The sequence below is a fragment of the Ochotona curzoniae genome, unplaced genomic scaffold (genome assembly GCF_017591425.1).
Source record: "Ochotona curzoniae isolate NIBS_2020 unplaced genomic scaffold, NIBS_Ocur_1.0 contig_2599, whole genome shotgun sequence".
Taxonomy (NCBI): Eukaryota; Metazoa; Chordata; class Mammalia; order Lagomorpha; family Ochotonidae; genus Ochotona; species Ochotona curzoniae.
The window spans coordinates 15,354,224-15,369,467 of NW_024465520.1; positions in this window are offsets into that span (position 1 = coordinate 15,354,224).

The following is a 15,244-nucleotide window of genomic DNA, read 5'->3' on the forward strand; positions in this document are numbered from 1 at the left end:
ATGAGAAAAAAAAAGAAAAACTGACTACACAATCCTAAAAGAACAAACACCATATGTTCTCTCTGATATAAGGCAGCCTTCATGCAGAACACAAGATCAATAGCCCTTTCAATAGTGGGAGCTTTACTGCAGCAGAAAATGCTGTCCTCTTCCCACGACCCCCTTCACTCACAGGCAGCATCTAAGAACAACACCCGCAAGTGAGACCACCTCACAACAATCACACAGTGTCCAGCCCCATAGTCCTTTATAGAGAGTCAAGAATCCCTTGATGAAAACCCAAAATAAAGGTATTACAAAGAAGACAAATAGCTAGTCATGTAGATACATGCCTCTTTAAAAATATCAACAACATGCTTGGAACTAGAAAACACATGGGGGTGTGGAAAGAATCTGTTCCAAAGCCAAGACTCCAGAGAAACAAAAAAAGGGATTCTATAATGGTACAATTATTGGAGCAAAAATGATATAAAATTCTTTCCCAGGGTAAAAAATGCTGGCTATTTTTTATGAAAGGAAATCAAATATAATCCTTTAAATACACATACAAAAATTTTATAATTGAAAATGTATGTTCATTAGAAAAAAAATTCAGTGAATACAAGAAAACCTAAGAGACAATCAAAGTTTAACTCTTTGGTGCAAACTGGTCAAGCCTCTGTACACCTGCCCCTGTTCCAGCTGCTCTCAGGACCCCATCCCACACCCACTGCAGCCAAGCTGGCTGACCTTCCAATCCCTGAGTCTGTGAGGCTGTTCTGCGAACCCCTCTAACTAGAAGCCAGATTCTTGGAAAGCCTGGCTTCCTCTCACGCTTTACCGACAGCAAAGCGTCCCACACAGCACTTCCCTGACCCTTCGAGCAAGTAGTCCTCACGTCTGGTTTTCTACTATACTCCTCATTATTCTCTTCTCAGCAACTGACCCTATCTGGAGTTTCTTTTAAAAATATGCCTGTTTGCTGTCTCCGTCACGAAAGGCAGGGCTGGAGAGGGCCTCTCTCGTTCATGACCAACACCCCCATATGCAGCACTTGGCAGGTTTCCCCATGGTATATTATTACTGTGCCAATGGACCTATATTCACTTAATGGTCCCAAAAATAAACTGAATCCAAACACAAACTCCTGAGTTTGTTAGATTTTGTTGCTTTTTAAAATCAGCTTTCCTACTGTAATAAGCTACACTGCTTCCAATCATGGGCACTATAAAAGTGCCAGAAAGGAAAACACAAATTTAAAATTTAATTTTAAGTCTAAGTATGCTATACTCAGGTCAGCCAAAGGGGGAAAGATACTGTTAATTACCAAAGAGGAAAAAAAAAAGTGTTGTTAATTACCAAAAAAGAAAAAAGTACTGTTAAAAGAAAAAAAAAAAAACACTCCAAAGCAGGTGAAATTCTAATTGCCTAGAAAATGTCCTGTGCATATAATAAGTTGATTACAACTCACAATTATAGATGTCAATCAAGTCCTATATCCAATCCCTTATAAAGCGGGGAACCCTACATCTTTAAGGGAAATTTCCCTAGTAGTACCTTCGCAAACTAGAGCACATTAATTCACAAACAAATCTACGTAAAAATGCAGTATTCAATTAGATTCATTAAGTACCTAATTATTTTCACAATGCACCACTGCCCGAGGTTTGATATCAGAATGAGCACAACCAGGGACATCTGACCATTGCTTGCCTTTGTTCTCCTCTTTAATTCACTTTGCTGTATATTACGATACGGAGAATGTGAAAGCCACTGGTTTTATGTCAGATCAATTAAGGCAGTCTTTGCAGGTTCTGAAATGACTGAGTGTGCTGCCCCAGACCAAAAGCGTAGTGCCTGAGCACTTTTGGAACAGGCAAATCGATCAGAAATGATGATTTTAGCTAAAGCCCAAGGAGATTTGTGGGCAAATCCAAGTTGCATATCCACTTGGGCATGAACATTTTTGACTTTTAGTTTCTTTAGTAAAATGGGAATAATACTACCTTCATATACTGAGGGCCACACGAAATAATTGGTACCAAACATTTAAGAGCAGGCTGGTATGCAGAAGGAACCAAGCAGATGATATTGCAGTTATTATTCAAGATCACACTACACACTTCCTCTAACTTGTTCTGGTTTGCTTACACCCATTCTTCATGCAAACTCTGCTACTAGTTCCCAAATGTGTCTTCCATGTAACTACGGACTTCACAATGCAGCTGAAAATGAAATCCTAGCGAGTCCACTTTCTCCCTGTCACTAAGGAAGCCTTCCTTGGTCTCCATTTCCGGCGCCTGCAGGTGCGAGCTGCCAGCACTTCTGATAACATCGCCTGTGTGCCTAAGGCAGACAATTCCTCTTCCCATCTGAAGAAGGCTTGAAAGTAAAATAAAAAAATCTTCCATGTCCTTGTTTGTGTCATAAATTTAAAAGCCTAGAGCTGCAAGTGCTTTTCTCCTTGTGGCTTTGACTTCCTTACAAGGAAAACCTATTTATTTTATTCTATTGGCAATATGAAACAAGGATGGATGTGGGTTCCCCCAGGTTCCTAGCCAACCAATTCCTGGGAAAGCAGCCACTGTGTCCAGTCACATAAGCACTTCTGGATGAATGCTACCTTGGTTCAGAATAATTTTTAGGGGAACTGTGGAAGGAGAGATTTGGAATCTCACTTGGGGAAAAGAAACCTTGGCCAGATGCCCTAATTGGAACACTGAAGCAGCTGTTCCAAGACTCCCAACCTTTACTACTCCAGGTACTGATGTCTTTCCCTTGATGGCTGGTGTTCAAATCTTAACTGTTTTTCTTTCTCTTTAATTGCAAACAACTTTCTGTTTATTGTGTGTTGAGAGTGCTTTGTGGTGCATGGATTTGGTCCTGCTAAATTCTGAGGCCATATCTTAAATCAGCTTTTTAATGCTACATTGTCCCATAGCCTTCTTACAGCTGAACTTCATTGTCTTTAGACATAAGCTACACTCACAGAAGTCTGGGCTGGGAGGAGTCCAGGCTGGGCAAGGTTACAGCACTTGCCAACACATGTAAAGGCCAAAACTGAGGGCAGATCATGCCAAGCAGGGCTGTAGGGGCTGCCAGCAGGCAAGAGATCCGAGGCTGGGAACATGCCTGGAACAGGAACTTCAAGGACTCCCCCTGCTAGGCCACTGCTCTGCTGCAGAGCAGAAGAGGCAGGGCTAGACTGCAACACTCCTCAGCATTTGCGTGAACTGAGTCTTGGGGCGGGCTGGGCCGGGCCAGGCCGCAGGACCTGCTGTCATACACAAGAGCCAGGGCAGGATGTGGGCAACACCAGCCTGGGTGAAGCTGCAATAATGCTAGTAAGCACTGAAACTGGGCAGGCCATGCCAGGCTGGGCTGAACCACCCACCAGCACAGGCAAGATCTAGCGCTGGAGATGGGCATGGTAGGGAAACTTGGGGTAATTCCTCTGCTAGGCTTCAGCTCCTATTGGTTAGTGCGAGAGCTGAGCAAGACACAGCACCCGTCAACAGGGGTGTGGACTGGGTTGCTGGAAAGGCCAGACTGCGCTAGACACTCATAAGGTCAGCCTAGGCAGTGGCACCCACCAGGTCATATGACAACCAGGTCTAGGGATGAGCCAGGCTGTGCCAGGCTGCAGTACCCACCAGTGAGAGGTAGAATGTGTGCAGCCTAGTCTGGTGAGGCCACAATACCTGCTGGTAACTAGGGACTGGCCTTGTCAGGCTGAGACACTAACTATCTTAGCTAATGCTCTACCTCCAAGCCCTGGGATCCCACATGGGCACCGGTTCAAGTCCTGGCAGCCCCACAGCTCCAGCCGTTGCGGCCACTTGGGGAGTGAATCTTTGGATGGAAGATCTTCCTCTCTGCCTCTCCTCCTCTCTGTATATCTGACTTTGCAATAAAAAAACAAATTGTTTTTTAAAAAAATCATGGAACTCACTCTATAATGAACTCCATGCCAGGTCATACAAAAGCCGCAGCAAATTCCAAACAGGTGAAATCATACCATGTGCCTTTCCTGATCACCAGGGAATGAAGCCAGAAATCAACAACTCAAGAATTCTAAAAATCATGCAAGCACATGAGATTGAACAACACGTTACCAATTGAACAACAAGTCAAAGAAAAAAACAAAAAGGGGCCAGAGTAGGTAAATTAAAAAATTCCTGAAATCAAACGAAGACGACAGGGGCTGGCGCCATGGCTTAATAGGCTAATTCTCCACCTTCAAGCACCAGCATCCTATGTGGGTGCTAGTTTGTATTAGAGCTGCTCCACTTCTGATCCAGTTCCCTGTGAATGTCTTGGGACAGCAGTGAAGGATAGCTCAAAGCCTTGGAAACCTGAACCTACACTGGAAACCCAGTAGAGCTTCCTGGCTCTGGCTTCACGTCAGCTCAGCTCCAGCTGTTACAGACAATTGGGTAGTGAAACAGCAGATGGAAGATCTTTCAGTCACTCCTTCTTTTGCAAATCTGCCTATCCTAATCTTAAAATAATAGTCTATTTAATTTTTCAAAAAATGAGGATGATAGAACAACATACCAAAAACTTATGAGGTACGGCAAAAGCAGGTCTAAGAGGAAACTTCATAGAAAAAGCGCCTGTGTCAGTCAATCAGAAAGTCATCAAATAACATCAACGCATCTCAAGGAGCGAGAAAAACAACAAACCAAATCCAAAGTTAGTAGAAAGAAACAAATAATTAAAATTAAGGAACAAATACACAAAACTGAAACAACATATAAACTAAGTGAACTGAAGAGCTGATTTTAAAACAAACAAAATCACTCCAATCAATAAAATCAGAGATGAAAAGAAAGGGAAATATAACAACAGACACCTCAGATATGCAAAGAATCATCAGGAATTATTAAAAACAAGTATATGCCCAACAAACTAAAAAATCTAGAAGAAATGGATAGATTTCTGGATCCATACAATCTAAATTGAATCATGGTGACAAAACCTAAATAGAAAACCTAAATAGACCAATAACTAAAATGAAGACTGAATCAGAGCAAACCAAGACCACACAGCTTCACTGCTGAATTCCACCAACTGTTCAAAAAAAGCTAACTCCATTGAAAGGGAGGGAATTCTCCAAAACTCATATGAGGCCAGCATCACCTGAATTCTAAAACCAGTAAAAGATACAACAAAGAAAACTAAAGACCAATATCCCTGGTCAAAACAGACACAAATGTCCTCAACAAACACTAGTGAACAGAATCCAACAACGTATCATAAAAATCATTTACCAGAACCAAGTGGGATATAATCCTGGTATACTGGGATGGTTCCACATCAGCAAATCATTAAACATGACACAGCGCATTAACTAGCTGAAGAATAAAAACCAAGATGAGCTCAACAGATGCAGAGAAAGCATTTGATAAAACACAATCTTTCCTGTTCAAAACCTTAAACAAATTAGATATACAGATATTCTCAACACGATCAAGACAATATTTGAAAAACCCACAGGCAGCATCATAGTGAGTGGGGAAAAGCTGAAGGCTGTTCCATAAGATCCAGATCCAGGCCCACTCTCACCATGCTACTCAACAAAGTCCTGGGAGTTCTAGCAAGAGCCGTTAGGCAAGAAAAAGAAATCACAGGGATGCAAACTGGAAAGCAGGAACTCAAGCTAGCCCTGCCTGTAGATCACACGTAGATCCTCTACTAATTTAGAGGAACCAAAAGACTCTACTAACAGACTTTTGGAACTCATTAGAGAGTTTGGTAAAGCTGCAAGATACAAAACCAACACACAGACATCAACAACCTTTTTATACACAACCATACTGTGGTTGAGAAAGAACTAGTAAATCCAGCCCCATTCACAGCAGTTACTAAAAAATTCAAATACCTTGGAATAAACTTAACTAAGGATGTGAACAATCTCCACAATGAAACCTCCAAAACATTCAAAAATCCGGGCCCAGCGGCATGGCCTAGCGACTGAAGTCCTCGCCTTGAATGCCCCAGGATCCCAGGTGGGCGCCGGTTCTAATCCCAGCAGCTCCACTTCCCATCCAGCTCCGTGCTTGTGGCCTGGGAAAGCAGTTGAGGATGGCCTAAAGCTTTAGGACCCTGCACCCGTGTGGGAGAACCAGAAGAAGTTCCTGGATCCTGGCTTCAGACTGACATAGCACCAGCTGTTGTGCTCACTTGAGGAGTGAATCATCGAACGGAAGATCTTCCTCTCTGTCTCTCCTCTTCTCTGTATATCTGACTTTCCAATAAATAAATAAATAAATCTTTAAAAAAAACCCACAAAAACCCCACCAAAACAAGAAAACTCCAAAACCCAGAAAAACCTTCCATCTTCATAGATTGCCAGAATAAGCATATTTTTAAAGACTTACTTATTTTTATTAGAAAGTCAGATATACAGCGAGCAGAGACAGAGAGAAAGAGCTTTTATCCACTGGTTCACGACCCAAACAGCCGCAATGGCTGGAGCTGAGCCAATCTGGAGCCAGGAGCCAGGAGCTTCTTCCAGGTCTCCCACATGGATACAGGGTCCCAAGACTTTGAGCCATCTTCCACGGCTTTCCCAGGCCACAAAGCAGCGAGCTGGATGGGAAGCAGGGCACCAGGATTAGAACTGGTGCCCATATGGGATCTTGGCACGTGTAAGGCAAGGACATTAGCCACTGGGCTACAATGCCAGGCCTTAAATCCTAATTCTTACTGTGATGTTAAAACTTGGGTCCTCTCACAGATAACAGGTTGTGAGGGCAGAGTCCTCATGAATGGGGTAGTGCTTGTATAAAAGTAACCTCAGAGAACTTTGTCTTCTGCCATGTGATGGTGCAGTCAGAAGCTGGCAAATTACAATTCAGAGCAGGCTTTTACCAGAACCCAATCATACAGCTTTGCTAGAACTTTGAACCCCGAGAACTATGAGAACTAAATTTCTGCTATTGGTGATCTACCCAACAGCTAGGAGACTCACTCATGTGCAATCCCTTCCTGTCACCTGATCACAACGGATCATATATTGCATATATAAATACAAAAACTATATATATATATATCGGAATACTAACTCAGCCATAAAAAGAACAAAAGCTTGTCCTTTGCAACTAAATGGGGACCACTGGAAACCATTAGGCTTAGTGAAATAAGCTAGTTCCCAAAAGACAAACACCATATGTTTTCCCTCATATATGATAATACACAGAGGGACAAAAATGTAATTCACAGGCTCAAGCCTGACATTTTGGGAGCTGACTACTTCTTATAGCCTTAGTTTATACACCCAAGGAATAGCAGGTTTTGGGGGGCCTTGGTTTGGTTTGGGTCTTAATTTTTTGTTATTATTAGTTTCTACTTGCCAGATACTGAGATCTTTACCTAATCTTAAACCCATGAGTGCAAAATAAAACTAAATTACACTATTGCAAAAACCAGGGGGAAAAGGAGATAATGAGTGGGGAATAAGGGCAGCAGAGGGTATAAATAGGAACTGTTGGTAAGCTCCTTAATCTGTAATACAGGGTTTGGAGTAGTGGCACAGCCCGTTAATAATCTGCCTGCATTGCCAGCATCCTATACAGGCACCAGTTCTGGTTCTCGCTACACCACTTCTGACCCAACTCCCACTTATGGCCTGGGAAGACAGCGGAAGCCCATTCGCACATGCGGCAATGCCTTAGAAGAAGCTCCTGGCTCCCGGCTTCAGATCAGTGCAGCCATGACTGCTGCAGCCATCTGAGGAGTGAACCAGAGGATGAACGCTCCCTCTGTCATTCCCTCTGCAACTCTTCCAAGCAAAATATATCTGCATTGCAAAGCAAGTGAAATTTGTCCACTTTATATAAATTTTAACAAGACATATATTGTTTACAAAGTACTTTCTTATGAGTAAAACAATCTTTGTCTATGTTACGCTTTTAAAGATATCTGACTGGTAGCTTGTTTGCAGAGTTTTTGAGCTAAGAAAAATGAGAAACAATCCAAAGCAGTAATGCTTCAACAGCATTTGTATAACACAACTAAGAAAATCACCATTAATAATGTACAATAAATCTTAGGAAATTATTTTTTTAAAGAAAAGTGAAATTCGAGATGCTATAACTGTCAATACTACACCTATGGCGATTTACAAAGTGCACTGTTCAAGCCCATAACACGCATGCTACCAGCAACACTATGATCAAACTTGTGCAGACCAGGTATGGACCCACTCACCACTCCACACAAGGTCCTCACTCTGGATCCAGCATTCTATTCCCACAGCCCAGGGCCTGCATGAGAATGTAACCTCACACACCACCTCACCGCCTTAAGACTCCTGGGGTAACCAAGAGTGAGCTGGAAATGGCTACCCCTCTGTACCCAAGTATGGGCAGTCTGGAGCAGCAGGCACCGAGCAGCAGCAGGAAGCAACACCAGGATAATCAGGTCAGGCAATCTAGGAGACCTCGCAGACCATGCGAGTCAGGTAGACGAGCAAGAAGGACCTGAAGACTGTTTCCAACCAGCCCTGTCACCACACACAGCTACCTCGGGAACCAAGGGGACAGGGACCACTGTTCTGGTTAACAATTCTTCCCACTACTCCTCTACGTTAGCAATATTACTAATGTCTGCCATCCTTGTCGTTCACTAAAATGTCACCGGTCACCTTCCTTTTAGCTCTGTAGCCCTATTTCATTCATTCACGTATCTGCTATGTTAGATCTTTGTTAGAGGCTGAGGCAGAAGTGGGGAAGAAGTTCTGCCCTCAAGATGGTGACATGCCGTGCAGAACATGGTAGAAGGTTCAAGATTCCAAGACTGAACCTCATGCTTAACAGACCATCTGAGGATGGGGCGGCTGTGCCAGGCAACCTCCAGCTCAACTCCAAATCAGGGACCCCAGCCCACTGCAGGAACTGTGTGCACTCAGAATGTGTTGATGCCCAGCAAGCATGCACTGAATTTGCATCAATACACACGAGGCAACTAGTTAACAGCATGAGATGAAATCAATTTTATTTTCTCCTAGAAAGACAGCACCTTTATTTTTCAAATACAAAGTCTATAATGAAAACAGTAGTCAAATACAGTTCCAGCTAATATATAGTTTAAGAGCTCATTATCAGACAGCTGACTTCTGACTTTTTTTTTTTTTTTAACAAGCTGGACTTCCCGGTTCTAACTTTTTGGGGGTTTTTGTTGAGGGAGAAAAAAAAGATCTTCCATCCTCTGACTGACTATGCAATTAGTCGCAACGGTTAAGGTTGGGATGCACTGGAGTTAGGAGCCAGAACTCGATCCAGGGTGCCAGGGGCCCACTGCAGCATCGTCCATGCCCCTGCTCCAGTGCTGTTAGCAGGGAGCTGGACTGAACACACAGCAGCTGTGACCTGAACCAGATTTCCAATGTCGGATGCTGTGTCACAGGTGGCAGTATGACATGCTGTGCCACACTGGCACAAGTCACAGTGAAGAGTTTGTTCAGTAGAAATCCATGTTCAGGGTCCAGCGTGGTAGCTTCACAACTAAAGTCCTTGCCTTGCATGCACTGGGATCCCATATGGGTGCTGCTTCATATTCCAGTTGCTCCATTTCCCTTCCAGCTCCCTGCCTGTGGCTTGGGAAAGCAGTTGAGGACGGCCCAAAGCCTTGGGACCCTGCACTCACATGGGAGATCTAGAAGAAGCTCCTGGCTTCAGCTCAGCTCAGCTCCACTGTGGCACTTGGGGAGTGAACCAACAGATGGAAGCTCTTTCTTTCTGTCTCCTCTCTGCAAATCTGATTTTCTAATAAAAATAAACAAATCTTAAAAAAAATAGAAATCCATGTTCAATCCCTGAGACAGACAAAACTTTTTCCTCAAAAGGACCATCTAATAATATTTTCTCTGCAAGCCATACACAGTCTCCAGCTTAGCTACTGTACTCTAGCAACTCAATTCTGCCTCTGTATAGAAAATGAAGGCAATATTAAATAATTGTGATGTGCCCAATAAAGTTATTAACACAACAGAAACATACTTTAGAAATGTGTGGTCTGGTCCCACAAAATACCACCAACGTACATCAACAAAATCTACTGTCTAACCTTTGTTCCCTACGACCTCAAAGGGCCACGCTACGGAAGCGAATGCCAGTGCTGGTAACAGGTGCCCTTCATGCAGCTGCGGGAGGGCAGGCAGGACCGACACACACGACAGCTGCCTAGGGATGCTCTACCCAGGGCAAAAAGGCCTTGTTTTGCTTGGCTTCATGTTTAAAAACATACGAGCTGGCAACTTCTCCTCATCTACCTTAACTTTCTTAGTTTTGCTCAATAACACCTCAGTGCCTCCAGGTGTCCGGTTCTCCTCCTCAGTACTGCTTTACCTTCACAAAGCAGACCAGTTCCCGGCGAAAGCATAAACCCGCTTTTGCCCTGCAAGTCTTTTCTTCCCAAGCCATTAGAAAGAAGGATGCTTTCCCGATAACTCGCTGCTTGGAAAAGTGAGACTCCACTACATAGACCTTTAAGATTTCCTTCCAGATTTTTCTAATCAGTTGCCTCTCCCTTGACCAACCAGGGTTGCGTGCTCCTTGGGCCCCACTCACAGCTTTTTTTTTTTACTCCCTCTTTCCTTCCAAGCCCCCCCGCCCGGGGAGGCAGTGTCCCACCACTCGGCCCACGCCCTTGTCCTGGTCCCGTCTCCAGTGGCACCCGCGACGAGCACCCCGGGGCCCCTCTTGGGGTGACGAAAGTAAGGCCGGCACCCGGGGCGGGGCCGAGAGGGGCGGGGCCGAGTGGACAACGTGCGCCCGCGGCCTGGCCCGCCACGCGCCCCCGGGCTCCGCCACGCGCCCCCGGCCCGCGTCCCGCACGCTTACCGGCGCCCGGAGCTGCAGGTCGCCGGAGCCCCGCAGCGCAGGGCCCCCGCGCCTCCAGAAGGGCCGTTAGGGGAGAGGGCGGCGCCTGGCGGGCCGGCCGGGCGGCTCCGCTTCCCCCGCAGGAGGGTGTTCCCAGGAAAGGCCGGTCCCCGCGCCGCGCCCGCCCCGCGGACCCCGGGGCTCCCGCCGCCTCCGGGCCGCACCAGGCCCCTGCCCCTCACTCACCTCCGGCGCGGCGCGCACCAGCTCGGAGGCGGGCGGCGGGCGGCGCTCGGCCCCACGCACACGCAGGCTGCCCGCGGTCGCACGCACGGCCGGCGCGCGCAGACCACGCGCCGGGGCAGCAGTCGGCGCCCCTCGCCAGCATGCGCGCGCCCGGGAGGCCCACGGCTCGGCGGGGCCGCGCTCTCGCCCCCGCCTGTCGCCGCGACCACCGCGCCCGGGCTCTGGGCGCCTTCGCTGACAGGGCGAGGGACCTTCTTCCCGGCTGCCTTTCTGAGCGGTACAAACGCACAGTTTGGACTGGCGCAGCCCCGGAGTGATTTCTCTGGTGAACTCCACCGAGAGCAAGCAGGGAAAGAAGCAATCTGGAGGGCAGTTCTTGGCGCTCTCAGAAGAAATGGGGAGTGAAGGGTAAGAAGGCGTCAGGCTTCCTCAGGAAACGTGTCCCGTGACCTGGGCAGTTAAAGTCTACCTCACCCTGAGTCACTGCCGGCTAGTGCTGCCCGAGGAGCGCAGTGGCGTTGCTCGCCGCAGCTGGACCTTGCTGGGGACACGCTGGTCTTTGGTTGGTGGCGGTGGGTTTCCTCAGCAGTGACACCGTTCCGTGTGGTCACCGTCTGGAACAGATCCTCATTCTGGTCACTTCGCTGTGGGGTTGTGAACGGCCTGGGCCCCACACCACCTCATGAAAAATTCAAACAGCACAATGACCACTTTCTACCTGTCTCCCAAACCCAACACGGTCAGCAATTTACCAGAACTGCGCCCCCTCTTCTTACCAAATCAAGATGCTATTTTGCACAGCAGCCAAACCAGGATCACAACAAAGAAATAGATAGCTTATCAAATATTTGGTATATATTCAGATCCACTTGTCAAAACAAGTCTGATATACTGGTTTTGTAGAATTTATCCAGTCAAGATTCATCACTGCATTTGTTCTGATTGTCTTTCTCAAGATTTATTTGTTTATTTATTTGAAGGACAGAGAGGGAAGGAAGGAGAAACTGAGGGAGCAAGAGAGCATTCATCACCTGGTTCACTGCCCGGATGGCAGCAACAGACCAAAGCCAGGAGCCAGGAACTTCATCGAGGCCTCTCTCCTGAGTAGCAGGGGTCACATGCTTAGACCTGCCACTGCCTTCCCAGGCTGTCCACAGGGAGCTGGATCCGAAGTGGAGCAGCCAGGACACTGACTGAGGCCCATATGGAATGCTAAAGGGGGCTGCTTTATGTGTTATGCTATAACGCTGTCCCCTATATTTATTAGTATTTTTGTAAATTTTTTTTTCTTTTTTATTAGAAAGGCAAATCAGATTTATGGAGAGGAGAGACAGTAAGATCTTCCTTCTGCTAGCTGACTCCTCAAATGACTGCAACAGAGCTGAGCCAATCTGAAGCCAGGAGCCAGGAGTTTCTTCTGGGTCTCCTATGAGGGTGCAGGGTCCCAAGGCTTTGGGCCGTCCTCAACTGCTTTCCCAGGCCACGAGCAGGGAGCTGGATTGGAAGTGGAACAGCCAGGACATGAACCGATGCCGTATCGGATCCCGGCACATGCAAGGTAAGAATTTAGCCACTGAGCCATTGCACTAGGCCCTATTGGTCTGTTTTAATATTGGACACACACTTACCTTTTCTGTTTTCATGGCAGTAACTTGCAAAATTTCTGGGTTCAAATCTGTCTCTTTTGGTTACCATGTTTAGAGACTTAGTTGATGATGTAACTTCCTTGTAGATCCCATGGGGCTCTTCAATACTGTTTTCCATCAGGGGAAGTATAAAATATTGAATATGTAATAGGATAAGGAGGCATGCTCCAGGTTTCTCCACTAAGAATCACGAAAATGTTCCCATTGTGTGGATAATGGGTGACATGCTAGGTGGAGACTGAAAATCTTGCAGGAAAAAGTCTCCCCTCCCTGCAAGGAGCACATAAGCATGATGATGCAGACAAGAAAAATGACACTCTCAGGAGAGGTCACTTGTGCTGGAGCATCTCCCAAGGGGGTGGAGGGACTAACAGAGCCAAACATCGAGTATGAACAACAGTCCATGAGAGTGTATCTTTGAATCAGTTAACTATACAAGTCATTGGTTTACCAGGTGGCACCAGACAGATCAGTGAATCAGTCAGATAAGGGCCCTGCACTATTGCTACTCCAAGAGGGAGATAAACAAGTGGTTGAGATCATTCTTAAAGATCTTAAGTGCTGGGGAGGTAATAGGAGAATGTGAAAAAGAATGACTCTACAAACAGGTTAGTGTTGATGCTTCTGGGGAACCATTAACATTGTTAAAGAAGACATCATTAGCATCATTTGTCCTTTCTAGTCCATTGGGTGGCTGTTAGCTTTCAGTGCAAGGTGTTATGCCGTCAATTATCATGGCTTTATGGACAAATTCAGCTAGATAGCTAGAATAATAATAATCTGGATTATTCTGACATTTAGTACTTTGGGCGACAGCAGTAGATGTGTTACAGTGTGTGGCAAATGGAACTGAACTGAATTGAGCTGAATTCCAAGATTGGTAAAGCTCTAAGCTCTGAAGTTTGAGTAGCTGTGGATGATTCTGCCAAAGCTAACCATGCTTCTAAAAAGCAATTGTGATACGTTTCAAGATGATTTGATGAACTCAGGAAGACTTTACTGTATTTAGATGGTATTTTAATGTAAACCCCCAAATCCGGTCTCATAACAAATAAATCAAGAGTATGTATGCTATGTGCACATTTAATCTCTGCCTGTGGTCAGTTAGTCTTGGACACATGAATATCTGTGAGTATGAATTTATCATTAACTTCCACTGGGCGCAAACATTTAACAATGATTGTCTCATCATCTACAAGAGAGTTCTCAAAGGGCATCCTCCATCCACACACAAATAGCCTATGTCTCCAATTTTTAAAAGAATGACAATGTTAGGTAAATCAGTTCTACTCAGTGGATTACACTGCAGGCTTTTGTTTGCGTAGGTGAATTTGTTTCTACTCTTGGTCTGGACTTCATCAGAGAGAGTATTGTAAATAAGAGTCGAAAACACAATCCGATGAACAGGAGCTAGTCTCCAAAATTGTATAGCGTCATTTTTGCCACATTCTGTTGTTTAAGAGTCAGCATAAAACTGCTCAGGACTCAAGGGGCAGAGGATTAGGCACCAGCATGATTACTGGGAGAGACTGGGAGCTGGGAGGCAGCATTTGTAAAGGAGCTACCACACTGCTCCAAGCCCCATGGCAAAATCAGTTGTGTATCATTGTACTGCTGCTCCCTTTGCTGAAAAGTAAGTGTGTGTGAATGAGGCATTTCAGAGGTGGGGAACATTGGCCTGCAGGCCACATAAGGCCCATGAATTCATCTGCTCTGCCCTGGCTAGACAACTATAGGAAGGACTTGAAATTCAATACATCTCTAGCAAGCTGATTTTTCCCACATTTTATTATTATTGCAATCATTTTATGATACAGTTCAATATTCCCTTATCCCCTCCCCAATTCCTCCCCCCCCCCAGTTCCTCCATATCATCACTAACACATAGCTCTTCATACTCAGTCATATGTTCATCATTGCGGGCATGGACAATGGCAGAGAGTTCAGAATCCTATTGTCAAAATATAATATAAACAGTTTCACTGTAAGTCCATCTTTGTCTGGAAATAGAAATGCATACCACACTACTGTACATTCCCTTAAATGAAAAGTTATGATACAAAATCAACAATAGAAAGAAAAATAGAAATTCACAATGCCATGAAGTTAAATGACATGTTACCAGATGTGACAATCTCCATTACACAACTACTATACCTTCCCTTAAATGAAGAGCCACAAAACAAAATCAACATCCGAGGGAAAAAAGAAATTAACAACACCAAGAAGTTAAACAACATGCTATTAAATGTCCAACGTGTAGCTGAAGAAGTGAAAATCAAGAACCTTCTTGAAGAAAATGATGCCACTGTATGATCTACGAGTCATTGAATGATTTAATCAGAAGAAAGTGTTTTGAAGAGATAAAACCAACAGAAAACAAAATCCATGTGATAGAGTCTCCGCTGATCTTTGTTGGAGTGTGTCTCCTCCAGACAATAAACAAATGGGTTTTGTTTTTTAATCCAGTCTACTAATCTATGATGTTTGATTGAGCTTAAGCAATTTATATTCAGAGTTAAATATACATAGGTGGTACTTTGGTCC